Source organism: Ochlerotatus camptorhynchus, unplaced genomic scaffold, assembly GCF_037179485.1.
Source record: "Ochlerotatus camptorhynchus isolate MF236.1 unplaced genomic scaffold, CSIRO-AGI_Acam_v1.1 ptg000178l, whole genome shotgun sequence".
Taxonomy (NCBI): domain Eukaryota; kingdom Metazoa; phylum Arthropoda; class Insecta; order Diptera; family Culicidae; genus Ochlerotatus; species Ochlerotatus camptorhynchus.
This window is the reverse complement of record NW_027040668.1, coordinates 1,335,935-1,356,400: the sequence shown is the minus strand read 5'-3', so window position 1 is coordinate 1,356,400 and position 20,466 is coordinate 1,335,935. Positions and strand designations below refer to the sequence as shown.

Genomic DNA, 20,466 nt, shown 5'->3' with positions numbered 1-20,466 from the left:
GCCACCTTCTGGATGCTGGGTTCGCCGTAGAGTGCAGCGAGCTCGTGGTTCATTCGCCACTCACCGTTCTCCTGCACACCGCCGAAGATCGTCCTTAGCACACGTCGCTCGAAAACTCCGAGTGCTTTCAGGTCCTCCTCGAACATAGTCCATGTCTCGTGTCCATAGAGAACCACCGGTCTTATTAGCGTTCTGTACATGGTACATTTGGCGCGGCGGTGAATCTTTTTTGATCATAGTTTCTTCTGGAGCCCGTAGTAGGCACGACTTCCACTGATGATGCGCCTTCGTATTTCACGACTCACGTTGTTGTCAGCTGTCATTAAGGATCCAAGGTAAACGAATTCCTCCACTACCTCGAAAGTATCCCCGTCTATCGTGACATTACTTCCTAGACAAATCCTGTCATGTTCGGTTCCGCCTACTAGCATGTACTTTGTTTTTGACGCACTCACCACCAGTCCGACCTTTGCTGCTTCGTGTTTCAGGTGGGTGTATAGTTCTGCCACCGTTCCTAATGTTCTTGCGATAATGTCCATGTCGTCCGCAAAGCACACAAATTGACCGGATTTCGTGAAAATCGTACCCCGGCTGTTGAGCCCGGCTCGTCGCATTACACCTTCTAGAGCGATGTTGAAGAGTAGGCATGAGAGTCCGTCACCTTGTCGCAGTCCCCGGCGAGATTCGAATGAACTGGATACCCGAAACCCTTACGCAGTTTTGCACACCATCCATCGTTGCTTTGATCAGTCTGATCAGCTTCCCAGGAAAGCCGTTCTCGTCCATGATTTTCCATATCTCTGTGCGGTCGATACTGTCGTATGCCGCCTTAAAGTCGATACTTCTCTTTTTTTAATTTCTGCTCAATTCTGTAATCCGAACTCCAACAAGTTTCATTTGGAAGCGGTGGATAGGAACCTCCTCCACTGACGTCAAAAAATGCTTTGTACTCAGTGGACCGAAACTTCTTCACCTTGTTTCTTATTTTGCTCAGAGCATCTTTATGCTCGTTCTCCTTGTAGCCGTCATGGACAACCAACTGTGTAGTGTGGGCTCCGCAGCGGACAACAGTGATGAACTCATCAGGTGCAAAGTCCTCCAAAATTTTCGCTCACTCCTGAACTACTGGTTTTTCAGGGGAATCATTATCAAGAGCATCGAAATCATCTGCCTCAAGTTCGTTCAATAAGATGGTTTCATCGATATCTGCGTCATCACTGTATTCAAACGAAGATTCACTCTGCCCCGTAACGTGGGTAAATCACCTTTTCGTGGTACGTTACGGGATGTAAGATCTACCACCGATTCCTAGTCCTGACTACTTCAAACTAGGGGAACAGGATTTTTTAGTAATCCAAGGAACACATCTTAGTCCTTGTTACTTTTTATGCCTTGTTTGATAGTGACAAGACTCGGCTTTGTCTACCGAGGATGATCTTGAAACAAGGAAAAAAAATGAGTTAGTTGTCTTCATCTATGTGATTCCTAATCTTCTATTCGTTGTTCCCTAGTTTGAAGTGGTTAAGACTAGGGTTCTGATGCATGGTCATTATCGGTGTCATACCTTAATTTTGTTGCTAAGGAATCCAATTTTGACTGACAAAGGGGCGCGCCTTTGGAGGGTGTTTCAACACCGGGACCTTTCAATTAGAGTCGGATCCTTGCGATAAATGCAAGAGTGGCAACTGTAAAAAAAATCGAATACTTCATCATTTCTCAATAGTGATGGAGTAATACGACATGCACTAAACTAAGGACACGGGATATACTACAGTAGATCAATTTACTGGTCGCAGTAGTGTTAGGTCCCGAACAAAGGAAAAAAAAAAAGATTCACTCTCATCTGAGAGCAGCTTCACTAGCTTGACCATATTAGACGCATTGTCAATAGTGACAGCAGCTATTTGCCACATATCGACGCCGAAGGACTTCAGAGCTTTAAGCAACTCTTCTTTGAGGATCATGCTAGTGTGACGACTATGCAGCTCAATAATACCTTAAAAAACCATCGTTAAAAATACGCATGCAGCAAGTAATAAATTTAAGGCAGCATTTCAAAAGGGCGGAAGAGACAGTTCTGTGAGGACTATTTTAGTCAGTTCGATTCTTTACACGTGTTATCAACTATATGGGGCCACCTCAACTAGATTGTGAAACTTTTGGAATCAAAACAAGAAGCGTAAGCTTACAGATTTTTTCACACGTTGTTCTATTTTGCCAACACTTACCCAGAGTTCGTTTAATAAGAGCACCGTTATTGTTGATGTAGTGACAGTTGATACCCAGCATGTCCCGATACATTTTAGATACAATATCTAGCTTGAGCGAAATCATCACCCCTTTCAACTCTTTGTAAATAATACAATTAATGCCATCTGCCGCTTTTGACACATACTGTGCGATGATACCACTTCCTGAAATCCTTCCCATTCAGTGGCTTTAAACGGAAGTCCATGTATGGTTACCAACTTTACAATTCCGCCTAATAGCCGCTGCTTCGTCATCCTGAATGTTATGGCAGGTTCCATGCTCGCATTGCTAGACTTTGTAGGATATGGACCGATACATAAACGATCATATGCCTCCGAGTTGCACAACCGGAAATGGCATTCAAAGTTTGTCTGCCGAAAACACCTTCTGGGAGTTCTCACAACTATCCTCCAGCACACAATGAATCACACGTTCCCCTTTCATCAAGCGCTCTTCCGTGTAGGTACCAATGATGGAGCGTTTGGAAGGTGCTTTGTTGTTGTCACGATGTTTCCTCTTCAAAGCACTGCACAGTGGTTTGAATGCTCAATATCACGAACTTTTTTATTTGCGCCTTCAATGTCGGTTTTTTCACTATGATGTCTTTAAAATAGTTTTTGCATAAAATAAGGCGCAAAGACTAGTGATAGGTTTTAGTTCGGAACTCCACCACAGGCGGCGCTGCAAAATCTAACTTTTTACATTTACAAGATAGGTATGCAATGTCTTCAGCAAAGTTGTAGATAATTTTACTACAAAAATCTTTGCTCAACACACAAATCCTCTATATTCCTTAGTTTTTGAGATACGTAGCGTTTAATATGACTGTTCAACAAAATTTAATTTTTTTCACTTTTTATAACATATTTAAAAAACTATAGGTGTATTTTATCACAATACAAAACTTTGTCAAAGACGTCCAAAAGGTATCGATTACACAGACTGAGTTATTCACAAATTTAGTAATTTTTTTACATATTTTGTGCCCTCACAGACAAAAATCCGGCAAAATCCGGCAGGTGAATCTTGAATAGGATGAAAGCTTGTTCAAAAGTGATCTCAAATTCCATTGAAACATTTGTCCCTTTTAGTATCCTCGTTGATTGTTTTGTATTTTTAAAAGGTCGTTCCGTAGTTCAGTGTTAGCGCGCATTTGTCAAATACTGAATCAAAGTAGGCTCAGTGATAATATAACAAAGTTTGGTCACACATTGATCGGTTTTGCAGCATTAAACGCATATTCCTTAGAAAATGTGAAGGTTATTTTTTCAACATTTCCGTAGCAGATCCCAAAAGTGAGAAAAGCATGTCTTTCAACAATGAAAGTAAGTACAACCATGTAGTTAATAAGGTATTCAGTGTTAATTTCCAATTCATGATATAAATGAGTTATATATGGAAGTTATTTGTTTGTGACAATTTCAAAAATAGTTTAAATTATAAGTTATCAAATAAAATTTCAGTTGAAATCGACAGGCGAAAGCTTTTTAAACTGTGGAAAGAATTTAAGGGAAACGACATTGATAAATCAAACGTTGTGTCGAGAGAACTTTTTGACTGTTACGGCATTGAAACATAATCAATGCCGTAACAGTCAAAAACTTCTCTGGACACAAGTGGCAGCTGAAATCAACCATTTTGTGAAGGCGACATGCAAATATTAAAAAAAAACTGTGGGAAACCCACAACCGGATTATGCTTGAAAGCAGTCGTGGTTATTTCGATAGCCCCTTCAAACTACCACAGAAAGCTGTTGATCATTTCCCTTGTACTTCTGGATCTTCCCGTCGTGGAAGAAAATCTTTGGCGGTCGAAGAAAGCAGCGAGGTTGTTAAGAGACGCAAGACGTCTGCAATGCGGCCTAACTACCCAACAGATGAACTTGCATTTGCAACCCAAATGAAATTACGTGAGGATGGTAAAGAAGATACAGCGTTCATTGTAAAACAGGCAACGCTAACAACTCCGACAAGAGTCGTGAAAACGGGTTCGGTTATGCAATCATCCAAAAATGGCTTTGTACCCTATTCGGAGACGGAAGCTCTTGCGTTAATATTGGATCTTAATTTATCGAAAGACCAATACGAAAAGCTTCGTAATGGAGCTCTGGATCAGAATGTGCCTTTGTACCCGTCCTACTACAAAGTGCTGCAAACTAAAAAGTGCTGTTATCCCAATACAGGGTTAGTAGTTTCGGAAACGTCTGCAGAAGTGAAACTAAAGGATCTCTTGGAGCACACGACAATGAGGATTGTTGATGCAAATGCGTCCACGCTGGAAAAGTTTAGTGATGACGAATTGGAGAAAATGATGATTAAGTGGGGATTTGATGGCACAACTGGATTAAGTAAACACAAGCAAGCACTTGACGATGATGACGGAACTAAATCCGATGCAAATATGTTTGTTACATCCATTGTGCCGATCAAATTGGAATCAAATGGGAACATTTTCTGATCCTCTCATCAGCAGCCTTAGAGCATCTCGAGACAAGCCGATTAATGACCTCTGTAGCGATGCAAAATACATGCTTGATGTGGAAGAGAAAGATGAAAATGTTTTTGATAACAATATTGTGTAACCTTTGTTAATATTTTTGATATATTTATATATACATGCATACAATGATGTATAACGTAATACGTTAAATCATTTAATTATAATATAATAATAGCTAACTGAAAATTATATATTACCTTCAAGTAGACTACTGTGATTTATGATTATGGCAATTACTCTGATGTCCGTGGTCAAGACCTTTTTGAAATGCAAAATAATCAACGAGGATACTAAAAGTGACAAATGTTTCAATGGAATTTGAGATCACTTTTGAACAAGCTTTCATCCTATTCAAGATTCACCTGCCGGATTTTGCCGGATTTTTGTCTGTGAGGGCACAAAATATGTAAAAAAAATTACTAAATTTGTGAATAACTCAGTCTGTGTAATCGATACCTTTTGGACGTCTTTGACAAAGTTTTGTATTGTAATAAAATACAAATATTTGTTGAACATTATACTCTTCTAAAACCTATAGTTTTTTAAATATGTTATAAAAAGTGAAAAAAATTAAATTTTGTTAAACAGTCATATTAAACGCTACGTATCTCAAAAACTGAGGAATATAGAGGTTTTGTGTGTTGAGCAAAGATTTTTGTAGTAAAATTATCTACAACTTTTCTCAAGACACCACATACCTATCTTGTAAATGTAAAAAGTTAGATTTTGCAGCGCCGCCTGTGGTGGAGTTCCGAACTAAAACCTATCACTAGTCTTTGCGCCTTATTTTATGCAAAAACTCTTTTAAAGACATCATAGTGAAAAAACCGACAATGAAGGCGCAAATAAAAAAGTTCGTGATATTGAGCATTCAAACCACTGTGCACTGGTTTCCATCAGAGGTATCAGGGACTTCCATGGATGATGATGGATTCTCTTTGGTCACCGATTCGGTCACCGACTTAAAGCTATGTCCATTTAGAATCCGGAATAATAAAATCATATGTATCTCGGTAACGGATTGACGTAAAAATAAGGATAATGCATCAAAACGAGGGCAGTTCACTGAACTTTAAGGAAAAAATATTAATACAAATCATATCTCTTCGTTTCTAATAAAAATTCGTACTTTCTTTTTTATTCCTCCCATCAAACGCTGTACATCACCGTAGTCAACTTTCTTGGCACATTTGTTCCACATTTTGGTCATCTGAATCGCGTCCCGAGCCGTTTTCCACTTGTTTTAAGCTTCCGCTTCATTATTGCCCAAAATCTCTCGATGGGCCGGAACTGCGGGCAGTTGGGTGGATTTATGTTTTTATCGATGAAATCTACGTTATTATCGCGGTACCACTGGATGACTTCCCGGCTGTAGTGGCAACTCGCAAAATCTGGCCAAAACTTCACGGTTCACGGGTCCTTTATGGGCTTTAAAGAAAGGTTGTACGCGGTTTTTGGGGCATTTTTTCTTGTACAGCTTCGAGTCCATCGTCTTATTCGTCGCGAATACTTGGTATTTGCTCCGCATCAGCATATCCCTTGCCAAATCATCAGTTTTTTGGCAAATTTATCCATAAAAGCAAACTTAAACTTCACAGGAACATCTCCTCGTGCCGTCGCCATGTAGATTTTTTGGCCAGGAAGCTGTCCGAAATTCATTTTGACGTAGGTTTCATCGTCGATGAGCAGACATCCTTGGTACTTGGTCAAAAACTGCTGGTAAAATTTTCGAGCTCGAGTTTTGGTGACGAAACTTTGCTTCAACGTTCTGTTTGGTTGCTTGCTGGCTCGATTAGAACGATATCCTGCTCGCAAACGAATTCTTCGAACGGTACGGCGAGCAGCAGCGTATTTTTGTGCTATTTCATTATCTGATAGTCCAGGGTTTGCTCTGACGGTTCTCAACACCTTCTGGTTCAGCATGAGGTCATATGTTCCACTACGACGCTTACCTTGAGGCACTCGATCCACGCTCTTTCGCTCCTTGAAACGTTTGAGCACATTATATACGGTTGATTTGGCGATTTTCAACGTTTTTGCGATTTTTATTGTGGACCACGTTGGATTATCAACGTGCGTGTGAAGAATTTTTTCTCTCCTCTCGGCTTCCATCTGGAATAAGTTTTGACTCACTGCACGAAACACCGCGAAATTTATACCACAGAATGTGGGCGCCTAGGTAAACAAACCGCTGTGAAATAATTCTTGCAGCGGTCACTTTCCGTGCCGCTGCAACACAATAAGTGATTCCAGATTCTAACTGGACAGAACTTTATTACATTCACAGTTGTTCAGTAAATCTTCGGACATTTTTTTTTATTTTCAAACTTTTCCGCACCACGAACATAACAATCACAACAAATATGGTTGACGTTTATTTCAACGAATACATTTCAAAAGAGCTTACATTTATAATGGTGAATCATGGGTATGAATATTACCAAATTTCTATTTGAATTATAATTATACTAGCGCGATTCACTGTGCGTGTAAATCAATCAGTATATGTTTGTGTTGGTATTCAAAAAGGTTTCAAGTATCGATAAGAGCTAATTAGGTTATAAAGGTGATGATGATCTTTCAATTTTGAACCATAGAATGTAAAAAGAACACAGGCAGTTTTGACAAACAGCAATCTTAAGCTTTAAAATTCATTTTTTACTTGGTATGATTTGTTCATTCGTGAACAGCATTGAAAATTTTTCTCACGCGTAAAAGCGGTGGAAGATTTATCCATACTCGTGAATCAACATCAAAGAGAAGGTTCGGGATTGTATTGCTCGCGAACAAACGTCTGTTACTGTTTTTGATATCGTACACACTTTGAAAAAATTACCGACTTCGGTAATTCATTAACCGACTTCTCAACAGCTAAACGGCCGGTAATGTTTTCGGTAATCGAGAAAATTACCGAAAAATCTGTAAACTGAATCAGAAAAATTAGCTGTCAAATTTATCGAACGATCGGTAACGTTTACCGAAAAAACAAGCTTGATTTGTTATCGAGTTTACCGTAGAACTGTAATTTTGTAGTCGATGTGGAAAACGAAAATTACCGAAAGATCTGTATTTTTTTTTAAAAAGGCTACCGACGATAACCAACCGATAAATCAGCTGAATTGTAAATACGCACTTCGGAAAATATACACAAAAAAATCGTAAATGCGTACACGCTGAAACTAAAATATCATATAAAAAATACTCAAAAATACCTCGAAAATACTTTGTACAGGAAAAATACATTTCATAATTAATTTAATACACTTTAATACAAAAATAAACAAAACTTGAAAATACATAAATGCGAAAAAAAATCAAAATACACCTTTTCAAGTCGGGGAGATGATCGAAAATACTCAAGTTGACAGCCCCTCGGTTACCGACTCAGCTGTAATTTGCTTTAATCTTGCTTTGATGAATAATCTTGATTTTGAAAATAAAATAAAATACATTTTTCCTTAGCCATTATTCTATTTTCTTCTTACGGATATGTTTTATGTAAAACGAAAACCCAAAGCTTACATGTTGCGCTGGCAGTTGCTGCAATCCATGCAAGAATTTGGCTCCAGTCGTGGTCAATATGTTAATATTACAAATTGCTCCACCGATAAACAAAAAGAAGTTCTTGGCTGAAGGATTTGGCGCAACACTGAACACATGGAAGTATTGGATAAATATACCAAATGCTGTTTCTAGATCGTCACCAACCACCATACTGCCCATCATACCGTCTTATCAGATTAATTTCCTCGTACTACCAATTGTGGGATGCTTCCACTATCCTGCGAAAAGTTATCTTCGGGCTAGAACAAACAAATATTAATAAAGCAACTAATTTTGATTACACCTTACGGCTCACCTGTATCCAAAATATCTACGATCCGCTCATCTTGGTGTTGCAGCTGGTCCAAAACAGCCTGCATTATTTCACTTTTTGTTGTTCACAATCAGTGTCCGCTTCGTCTTCAAAGCCGGTCGAAAATCACAATATCAGTTTTCCCATGATTTAAGCCATTGTTTACACAATTGCATGTGTAAACAATGGCTTTAGCCGTCGATTTCTCGCGAATTAAAGCTCACTCATAAAAAATAATGACATCAGCAGGTAGAGGAATGTTTCCTCTACCAGCTAGCGTTGTAATTTTTGACAGGTAAGATTTCATTCGCGAGAAATTGACGGCTAAAGTTATTGTTTACAAAAGCAATTACGCCCCTTTGAAATGTTGGCACTGATATGACGGATTTGACGTTTCCCGCTGTGACCGTTACCGAAATTGGTAATGGATTGCTTTGTTTACCGAAACTTCAGTAAAATATTTCACTGAAGTCAGTGATGAAGCTGATTTACAGATTTTTTGGTAAAAATGTTTACAGTTTTCGTTAAATTGAAATGAAATCACCGAAATTCATTAATCCAATAAATAGTCTCCTTACCACTACTACCTAACTGATTTCATATATGCAGTGATTTATGACATATTCCTCATTTTTTTGACGTAGGACTACGTCTTTGATTTCTATATGGGGGTGCACTTTGTGAAAACCGAAAATGGAACATGTAACCAATTGAGAAAGATTTTGAACGTTAATAACTCAGCTGCCCCTGGTCTAATTTCAATAATTTTATCACCAATCGATCAAAAATATGGCTACGCATCGATAAAAATGCTTCCGAATGTTGATTTTTAAGAATAAACTATTGAAAAACTGGTAAATGTCCATCATTGTCCAAAAGCGTCGAATTAACTAACAAATCCACCAATTACCTACATGCATATGCTGCTTACACAGCACAGTCGCCAAAGAGTAGTAAGTAGACGAAACAAGTCGAAGTGGCAGTCGCCTCCGAACCTCAGGCGCGTGCGAATAGGGAGAATGTAATTGCGTAATATTTTGCACACTCATCGCCATATTCAGAACCAAACGCAAGTTCTTCGACATAACTACCATCCGTCGTCTGGCTCGCCGTGGCGGTGTCTGACGTATCTGCGGTCTGATTTACAAGGTGTGCTCCTGAAAAATGAGATCCGTGATGCTGTCAGCTACACTAAACATGCCAAGCGTAAGGGGCCACGGATGTCATCTACGTTTTAAAGTGACAGAGACGCACTCTGTTTGGTTTCGGAGGTTAAATCATCACCAACTTTGGCAACAAAACGGCTCTTTTCAGGGCCACCAAGCTTATTACAGTAAAGAGTAGGAATATAATTCTTATGCCTGTTTGTCCATATTCAGAACCAACGATCACACAAAGTGCTCATATAATCAAACTGGAAGCAGGGGTACAAATTAATTTTGATCAACCTTGATCAACTTTGAATCTTCACGGCCGGATATTTTCGATGGAATAGCAAAATCTAGGAAACATTTGTGAAGCCGAGTTATTTACGAAAGAGAGTGTCGATGAAGAGAATCGATCAATGTAGATAGGACCTATTGAAAAGTGACGTGAGATTTGTTTTCCGTACTGAGCTCCACTGCTACCGACGCCAGCGAGGCAGCTCCCACACCTGGACCCTACCAATCGACCCATCAACTCAACCGGGGACCAACGGCTTTACTTCCCGAAGGAAGGCGTGATCAGTGATGTTTTGCCTTAGAACATGCCGGTGGGGCTGACTGAGATTGGACCCAGGCCTGCTGGGGTGAGAGGTAATCACGGTAACCACCGGTGCCGATATCTTTCAAGGTGATATCACGGCAAATGAGATCGACCCAAGTTTGAAATTTAGTTATCTCAGAAATAAGAAATAAGTGCAGGATTTCAGCGATGAGTAAATTTGCCTCATGTTTTCCCAGGTTTTTCCAAGATTTTCCAGGGAAAAATTCCCGAACTTGAGAAAAGTAAAGATTGGATTCACTCAGTCTTTTGGTACTACTCCGAGACTGAATAAAATTTTCGTCAATTTCCTTATTTTCTGGCAAATTTTTTAGGTTTTCTACAGGAAACCATGAGACAAATTTACTCATCGCTGAGCTCCTGCACTTTTGGCGATTATGAGTGAACTAAACTCAAATTCGGGTCGTTCTCATTCGCCGTGTACGCAAAAGGAAAAGAGCCAGTGTCGCTACTTGATAGCAAACTACTCATAATGGGAGGAGTCTTTGTAGCTTTTATACCACTTGGTTGCACATCATTCTGCTCCAACCTGAAAAGATATAAAAGAGCGCTGCTGTATTTCATTAGCTCATCAGGTCATTCTCTGCTTGATCGTCAAGCAGTTCAGTTCGGTGTTAGCTCGCTCTCTCGAGTTGTTTGAAAAGTTCATTGCGATAGCGATAGTGTTCGTGTTCTCTCTTTCGCGGTTTGTCGTGCGTGTGTGTGTGCCCCGTAATGGGGAAGCATCGGTCGCGAAGCCCGGCGAAGGTCCAGAACCCCGAAGAAGGAAGCTCCGGTGTGCCTACCTCGAACAGGTTTGCTGTTCTCCCCATGGATGGGAATATCCAGCCAGCTGTGTTGGAAAAACGCAGTAAGAAGAGGAAGAAGAATCGAGGCCAGTCCGATGTCACTGCGACGAACAACAGCGATGTTGGAGATTTCGGTGACGCTGCCGAAACCGTGAATACTGCCGAAATGAGCACGGCAAAAGTGAAGCTACCTCCATTGGTAGTGAAAAATGCCCATCTTAATGTGCTCATTGCGGATCTAGCGACGCTGGGTGTTAAAGCCGAATACAAGTTGGGCAGAGTCGGCACTAAAGTGATGCTCCGTACCAAAACGGAGTTTGACGTGGTCGTCGCCCACCTGAGGACTTCCAAGGTGGAATTCTTTACCCACGACATTCCCGGTGAGAAGCCGTTCAAGGTCGTCATCAGGGGCCTACCAAACTTCGACCCGAAGTTTATCGAATCAGAAATCAGGGACCGGTACAAGCTGGCCCCAAGTGCCGTGTATCGAATGACAAGAAGAGACGAGAATGTGAAGGCGTATCCGGATAGCCTTTTCCTGGTACACTTCCAGAAGGGAACGGTGACGCTCAACGCACTGAAAGCCATCCGGTCCATCAATTCCATCATCGTTCGCTGGGAGCCATACCGTGGCGGCCATCGCGATGTGACTCAGTGCCAGCGGTGTCTGAACTTCGGACACGGTACCCGCAACTGCAACATTAAGCCACGCTGCGGAAATTGCGCTCAAAACCATGCCACCTCCGAATGTGCTGCGGATGAAGCTGTGGCGTCCAAATGCGCCAACTGTGGTGGTGCTCACCAAGGATCCAACAAGCAGTGCCCTAAACGCGAGGATTTCAAGCGCATCCGAAATCAAGCGTCCACCAACAATCAACCAGCACGAAGGAAGGATAAGGCCCCGGCTTTCAGGACAGAGGACTTTCCACCTCTTCGTGGACAAGCGAATCCCAGGGTGCGATCCGCGCCCCCTCAAGAAACGTCTGGATCTTCTGCTGGACAAAGCTCTCCATCCCCCCCTGGATTCTGGAGGCAACCAACAGCTCAAACAAACAATCCCGATCTGTTCTCAGCAGACGAACTGATGGAGATTTTTATCAACATGACCGGTGCTCTACGTAAGTGCCGCAATAAGCCCGAACAGATCCAAGTGCTCGGTAAGTTCATCATCCAATATGGTGTCTAAACCGCTAACCATCGCTACCTGGAACGCTTGCTCTGTAAGAGCTAAACAGATTGAGCTTGCCGACTTCCTCCGCAAGCATAGCATCGACGTGGGTCTTCTAACCGAAACCCACCTAAAGTTCGGTGACAGCTTCTGGTTGCCTGACCACAACATTATCCGGCTTGATCGCACCAGCTCCAGGGGGGGTGGTGTAGCGGTCATCGTCAGAAAGGGAATCAAGTTTTGCACTCTGTCCCACATCCGCACTTCTATCATCGAGGCCATTAGTGTGGAGGTGGAATCACCAACTGGAAACGTCCGGTTCATCGCTGTTTACTGCCCACGCCAGTGTACCGCAAGCAACGGATTAGGAATCCAATTCAAGAAGGACCTGACCGCCATCACCCGTACTAGCTCCCGATTCATCGTTGGGGGCGACCTGAACGCCCGCCATGAAGCTTGGCGGAACTACCAGAGGAATCGAAACGGATGTCTATTGTTCGACCACGCACAACATGGATTGTACACAGTGCAATTTCCGGACGAACCAACTTTCATCTCTCCAGCGGGAAATCCCTCCACGCTAGACTTTTTCCTGTCAAACATCGGACTATCCAAGCCGGAGGCGCACAACGATCTCAGCTCCGACCACCAACCGGTGGTGACTGAAGTCGGTGTCAACGTAGTTCCTGCTAGAGGCTGCCTGCGTAAAGACTACCACCATGTCAACTGGGTGCAGTACGGTCGAATGGTGGACAGCAACATCGATGAAAATCCACTACTCGACACCGTAGATGACATCGACCGGGCGTTGGAAGGACTCCAACAGGCCATATCCGAGGCTGACGAGACATGCGTTCGACAAGTTCCTGTGAGGGGTAAGTTTGTTGCTATTGATTCCCACACCCAATTATTGATTCGATTGAGAAATGTGCGTAGACGCCAGTTTCAGAGGACTGGAGACCTGGGCAAAAAACGTGAAATGGCCGATCTGAACAGGCAGATTGCTTCCAGAATGGACTCACTCTGAAATGAAAGTTTCGGGCGTGTTGTCCAGAATCTGGACGACCGCTCCAGACCATTCTGGAAGGTAGCCAAGGTCCTGAAAAATCATCCCAAACCCGTTCCACCTCTCAAAGTCGAAAATGATGACGATCAGCGACATGTTTGCCGATCGCATTTGCTTTCTCCTGTGGGGTAATTAAAAAATTACCCCACAGGAGAAAGCAAATGCGATCGGCAAACATGTCGCTTCATCGCATTTGCTTGGCTCGACTATCCAAAGTCCGCTCGATGATCAGGTTGCGCAATGCGTTCAAAACCTAGATGCCTCCCCTTGTGTCGTGCCTCCGGCGGATATGATTACAGTACAACACATTTGCTCAGCGCTGAAATGCACCAAGAACATGAAGGCTCCCGGGTTTGACGGTATATTCAACTTGATCTTGAAGAGACTCAGCATGAAAGTGCAGTCTCTTCTAACCGCTATCTTCAACAGATGCTTGGAACTGCACTACTTTCCAAGCATCTGGAAAGTAGCAAAAATCATACCAATCCGCAAGCCCGGTAAGGATCCAACATTGCCTTCAAGCTACAGACCAATCAGCCTCCTTTCAGCGCTGAGCAAATTGTTCGAGAAACTCATTCTCAATCGTTTGCTCAAGTTTGTCGAGGAAAATAACATTCTCCTTCCGGAACAGTTTGGATTCAGAAAGGGGCACTCCACCAATCATCAGCTAGTACGGGTGATGAATAACATCCGAAGTAACAAAGCTGTATCCAAGTCCACAGCCATGGCCTTGTTAGACGTTGAAAAGGCGTTTGACAATGTTTGGCATGATGGACTTGTGTACAAGCTTTGTAACTTCAACTTTCCTTTACATCTTATTAAAATCACCCGTAACTACCTCCAGCAAAGGTCGTCTAAGGTATCGTTGAATGGTTGTCTCTCAGACACGTTTTCGATCCCAGCAGGAGTCCCGCAAGGTAGTCTGCTGGACCCCTTGCTTTACAGCATTTACACTTCCGACATTCCTCCCCTCGGTGACGGTTGCGTGTTTTTCCTGTTCGCAGATGATACCGCAATAGCCGTCAAAGGAAGGATGCCTCGCGAAATAACGAACAAACTTCAACGATGCCTTAATGCCTTTGCTGATTATGCCACCACGTGGAAAATCAAAATCAATGCCACCAAAACACAAGCGATCATGTTCCTCCATCGGCAATCGCCCAAACTGAAACCGGCTCCATCTTGTACTGTAATCATGGATGGCACAAGGGTTGAGTGGTCCGCCGAAGTAACCTATCTCGGGATGTTGTTTGACGAAAAGCTCTTATTCCACTCGCATGTAGAGAAAACCGTAATCAAGTGTTCCGCCTTGGTTAGGTGTCTGTATCCGCTGATTTGCCGCAGATCCCGCCTCTCAAGGGTGAACAAACTGGCCGTCTACAAACAAATCATAGCACCTGCGATCCTCTACGCAGCTCCGGTGTGGGAATCATGTGCACAGACTCACAGGAACAAAATCCAGGTCGCTCAGAATAGAGTGCTGAGGATGGTTCTTGATCGTCCTTTCGACACTAGAATAACAAATTTACATGAAGAGGCAGGCATTGCCGAAATAGATTCCAAAATTAACGAAATTAAGACTAAATTTGCACAAAAATGTAATTTATCAGAACATGCTTTGATAAGCAATTTGTATATAGTAGATTAGGTGTATATAGTAGTTGTAGGTTAGTTGTAGTTGTAAATAGTAGTTATAAGTAGTCTTCTTTTTCAAATTTTCAAGCAAACCAATCCCACCAAGGTGGTCATTCTCTAAAACAGGCCTGATAGGACTAGGAACTGTAATTAATAATAATTGAAATTTCACAGGAACTAAAGTTGAAAAGACGCATCTGTGTCACTTGATAAGTTATACATGTAAACCACACAAATTCAAGAAATATAGATCATTCAAAGTAAAAAAAAAAAAAAAAATTTCATTAGCTCATTTTGGCTTCGGACGGCGTGGTGAACAGCAATAGCAGCAGTAGGAAGGTGGTGGCTAGTCCACTCCTTCACAACTAACAAGCAACAATTGACTGGTAGTGGCAAAGGAGGAAAATGTCTAGTAAAGGAGGCGCCAAACGTCATCGCAAAGTTCTTCGAGATAACCGCCATCGGTCGTCATGCTCGCCGTGGTGGTGTAAAACGTATCTCCGGTCTGATCTACGAGGTGTGCTGAAGGTGTTCCTGGAAAATGAGGTCCGTGATGGTGTCACCTACACTAAACACGCCAAGCGTAAGTGGCCATGGATGTCCTCTTCAATAAAACGGCCCTTTTCAGGGCCATCAGGCTTACATCAGTAAAGAGTTGGAATAGAATTTATCTGTGCTTGTTTGCCCATATTCAGAACCACAAGCCCCCAACGACCACACAAAATGCTCTCCAGAGTTGTAGTCTTGTAACCAAACTTGGAAGCAGGGGTGCAAGTGATTTTGATTCATTCTCTTAATCAACTTTCTCTTTGAAAAAGATTACTACAAATTTGGTACGCCTACAATTCAAAACGGAAAGAGTTGAGATAATAGATAATTAATCAATTACAAGAACTAAATGCTCTTCACATTTATTCCGTCCACTAGCGGTCCTACGTCAAGCTTCCGTTCGTGCTCCTAGGCACAGACCCTTCTACTTTTTTTAGTATCGTTTTAAAGAATGTGCCTAACTTAAACTTTAAATTATCGATCATGTAGTTAACCAATCAATGATGAACATTTAGGAGCTGAATAGCTTCGCAACATTTGCTCACAAATGCTACTGTCCAATGTAAAAACAACGAAAGCCTCATCCACATGTCAGAAGCAACCGAAACGAATACCACCAACTTTAGTCAGGGAAGAAAGTTTTTCTTTTTTTTTACATCCTCACATTTCCGCCTAGCTTTTGTTCATTTCGAGCAATTTACTTTATTTGGTGTTAGGTTGTGTCTCTTTGCCGCGCCTCTTCAACAACTTTCACTTTTTTCTTCTTTCGTGGACTTCTCTGGGGATCAGCAAAGTGGAAGTTCAGTACAAGAGGTCTGTTGCGCTCCTTTGCCATTAGGGGTGGTCATGGTCTCGCCGGATCATCGCACGATTCGTAATTAAAGTTTTGTTTGGATAATTTGGAGATTGGATTGCATCATTGACTGACCTTCAAGTAAATTGATCGCCCATCGAAGATGACATCCCAATTTTCGCCCAGCAGCATCATATTCGCTTTTATGTCCCGGGGTGTCAATTTCATCCAAATTGGTATGGAACACCCTGCCTGTTAGTTGAGGGGAAAAGGGACAAGGCAAACGAGGCGGCAACCCAAACGCAATATGACAAGTCGGAAACGGGCCGGGTGGGATCTGTATCGAATAAAACAAGCTCATTCGAGATTTCCACCATATCGAGATGTAGGCACCGAAAGCTTTTGGGGCTCATATGTTGCTTTTGCCCCAAGTGCGGAGCCAAAGAACCGGAAAGAGGAAACAAGGCAGAAAGTCGTCGCAAACGTAAACGACTTTGGCTGACTGCTAACTGACAGGCAACTTGACTCCATATAAAAGAAATTTTGCGAATCTTTTGTAGTGGAGGTCTCTCCATCCGTTTATGGGCGATCCTGCAGGCGACTGGGGGAAGGCAGGAGGCATAAATGCGCAACTGTTGGGTGTTGCTGGTTGGAAGTTGTTCGCTTTTGTCCTGTTTTGTCGCACGCCAGCCACTTGACATCAATCAAAGCTTCTTTCTTCTTTTCTCGATTGCGTGTGTGTTACGCTGTTATTGGAAAGGAAAATATTTTCTTTTGTTCTTGAGCTTCGAAACGATTGAGTTCTTTTGGGAGTTTTGTCGAAATATGATTTGAGTGGGAACATTGTTTTCCAACGTTGGAGATCAAACAGATTTTGATGGAAATATCCCATTTTGTCGACGAGAGAGGAACGGATTCTTGTGTAATGTTATTTCATATGTTGCGGTGATTTACTTTTCGGTTGAATAAGTAAACGTACCAGTTCGGAAGAGGACGTAATGCTATCGAGTGGTCGGAATCGGGCATTGGTATTAATAAAACGCTGGTGGCCAAAACAAAACTAAAAAAAAACGGATCTCAAGATTCCATTTTCAATGCTGAACATTTCCTTGGAATTAACACTACATGTACAGTTGTTCACAAAGTGAAAAACCATTAACTGGAATGTCTTAACCGTCAAGATTCTTAAATTACATTTAAAAAACGAATTTTTTAGACAATTTAGATGATGATTGGAACTTTTCCAACGATATTCTGAAGATTACATCTAAACCAAATCAGAAAATGTATAATTTTATTATAGATTTGCATGAAAAGTATGCAGAATTTGAAATGTTTCGTGACATGAGCAGTTTATGTAATATGGTCGCCGGAAGGTTTTTAGTTTTTATGTAAGCTTATTGTTTGAACAAAGTTTGCTTCCCCAATGGCATTACGCCTAGAAAATAATTTTGTAAAGGGTTTATACAAAAACACGCCCGCTGCAGTTCATTACAAGAACAGCCATTACATTTGTTCTATGAAACATATGCAGAGGATGTAATAAACTCAACCTTAGTGTAGAAATTTTGGCAGATATTTTCAATGAATTCCTTGGAGAAATCCAACATATTTTTGAAAAGAATTCCATGAAGTTCGCGAGAAGAAATTTTTGTGAAATCTATGATTCCATGGTAGATATAAGCATGGGGATTGTGAATACAGGATAATATTAATAAAAATCCAACAAACAAAACCAAATCGATCACGTTCTAATCGACGGGAAATTGTTTTTCCATAATATCAACGTTCACACATGCCGCAATGCGTGTTTAGATTTGAAATGATGATGGCCGGGTATGTTATTTTAAATACTCAAACCCGACCCGTACTCGGGGCTTAAATTTTTCAAGAACCCGTACCCGACCCGATCCCGAAATGGGATTTTTTTTAAACCCGTAGAGTAAAGTGAGGCAAGAGTACGCAGGCGGTAAAAGTACATACTGGTTCGAAAGACAGATAAACGAAATGATGGAACAATGATAATAAGTGGAATTGAAGCCTCTACTGAATACAATCTTACTTGAAAAATATTGCGTATTTGGAATAATCCGCCTAAAGGCGCCAGGAGCATGTATTTCTTCGATTTTTGAATTTTGATATAAAATTACAATTTTCTTTTTTTTTTATTTATTACTTTATTTGTACAGGCTCAATCGAATAAACTTTACAGAGCCGAGTTATCATTTTCGTAATACATTATTGATGTCTTATATTTAAAGTTAAAGGAACTGGACCGGATACTCGCGGTTGTCTCGAGGTTAGTGGAGATTTACAATTTTTTTTGGATGGGAAAAGGGAGAGGGAGGTTTGAAATGTGGTTAACGATACAAATATTGATTACAATTTTCTGGAATTGATATATTTGATGAAGATTGTAACCTTAGTATTCCAGTATTATGATTGATCTATGTGATAGGTATTTAATGGTATGTATCAGCAGACGATATAGGAAAGACGTAGTTTATGGAAGACCTTTTTCATTATTGACTTTGAGTGGGACAAGAGTACGAATGGCTTAGAGTGGTGGACATATCGTTTTGATTCTGAAAATGATGATAGAACCTGATTTTTAATTATTAAGATTAAGTGCAATAATATTACCGAATATATGAATAACATCAGTTTGTATGATTTTATGTTGATTTTAACCACTAAAATCACAAATCTTCAACAGTTAAACAAAGAAAACAGTTAAGATCAAATGTGCATAAATATGACGAACTAAGGTCCATTTTTGATTTGTTATTGATTTCAAAAGCAGTCATTTGTTCAAAATATACATTTGAGAAACATTTAATAAAATGCTCACTGATGAAACATAATGTGAAGTTTTTGGTAGTGGGTCCAAACAGCACCGCATTTACGCCCGTTCAAGCGAAATTATACAGGTAAACTGGCAACCTTCAATCTTCGGTTGCTTGTGTTCGGGTTTTTTTCGTCATCATCATCATTTCCTCCCATCATCATTTGTTTAGATCAGTCAGTCATTATCAGTAGCTTGAAGTGAATAAACCTAAAATTGAAACTTAATATTTCTGTGATTAAATAGAAGGTGGGGAAGAACTCTTTTTCTTAATTTCGTGCAACCGAAAATTGCAAGTGTGTGTATCAGTGAAATTCGGAGTACTGGCATCTCTGATCTTCTAAAGTGCATCGTATGCACTTTCTTCCCTGTGCGCACACTGGGGCCGTGCTGTGGCCTCAATTCGCAAAGTTGAGACACAACGTAGGAGTAAGTTTGAACATTTTTTGGTGCCATGACTAGGATAAACGGCCGGTGGGCACTACGGGACCGCCATTATTCCAGTCCGGAACAATAGAAGACGCGCCATTGCTGGTCGAAGGTGAAGCACCTGCTAGCGGTCGATTGTTCGAGTATTTCTGATTTGTATTTGATACAAGGCTCGCTCAATCGGATTCCAGGTAATTACCTGTCCGATTCTTCCCACGTATCTCTCAGGTGCGCTTTAGATCTTCGTTTCTTTCCGTTCAAGCACCTGTCTCGAAGGTTAGAGAGCGCGATTGTCGCCATCCTTGATTGGGGCACACCACGTTGGCCATCCGGCGCCATCTTCGAGCTGTTCATTGTGTGGACAGGTCCGCTGCTGTTCTTCGGCGGACAATTGAGGCTTTCTTCTGGAGCATTCCTCAGCAAAGCCACGCATTTTTTGTATCGCTACGTACGTGCATCAAGCATACAGTTGCGTATTCATCGCATCGATTTTCATCTCGGCGGCTGTTTCGCCGAATACCTGAAGATTTTGATTAAATCAAGGCACGCTAAGCCTTGGACTAGTGCTCGTCATGCTTGGCTACATCCCGTTGGAGTTGGATTCGACACTGCACTATGGAAGAATCCAAGAGCAACAACCAAGCGCTGCTTTCACGGAGGGAGAGTCTTCCCGCTGCTCTGGGTCGGGTTGAGGCATTTATTGAGGTCTACGATGCTGCGAGGGACGCAAGGCAGGTTCAGCTTAGGCTGGACCACATAAAAAAACGTTTGGGCCTGGTTGGAGGACGTGCAGACGGAGCTGGAGTCCATCGAGCAGGATGAAC

The 20,466-nt window shown here is 41.6% G+C and overlaps 1 pseudogene; it reads right to left on the bottom strand.

The window, feature by feature from the left end:
- LOC135701887 (uncharacterized) overlaps window positions 1-19,942 on the bottom strand; it is a 28,079-nt pseudogene extending 8,137 nt beyond the window's left edge.
- Window positions 19,943-20,466: the final 524 nt, after the last annotated feature.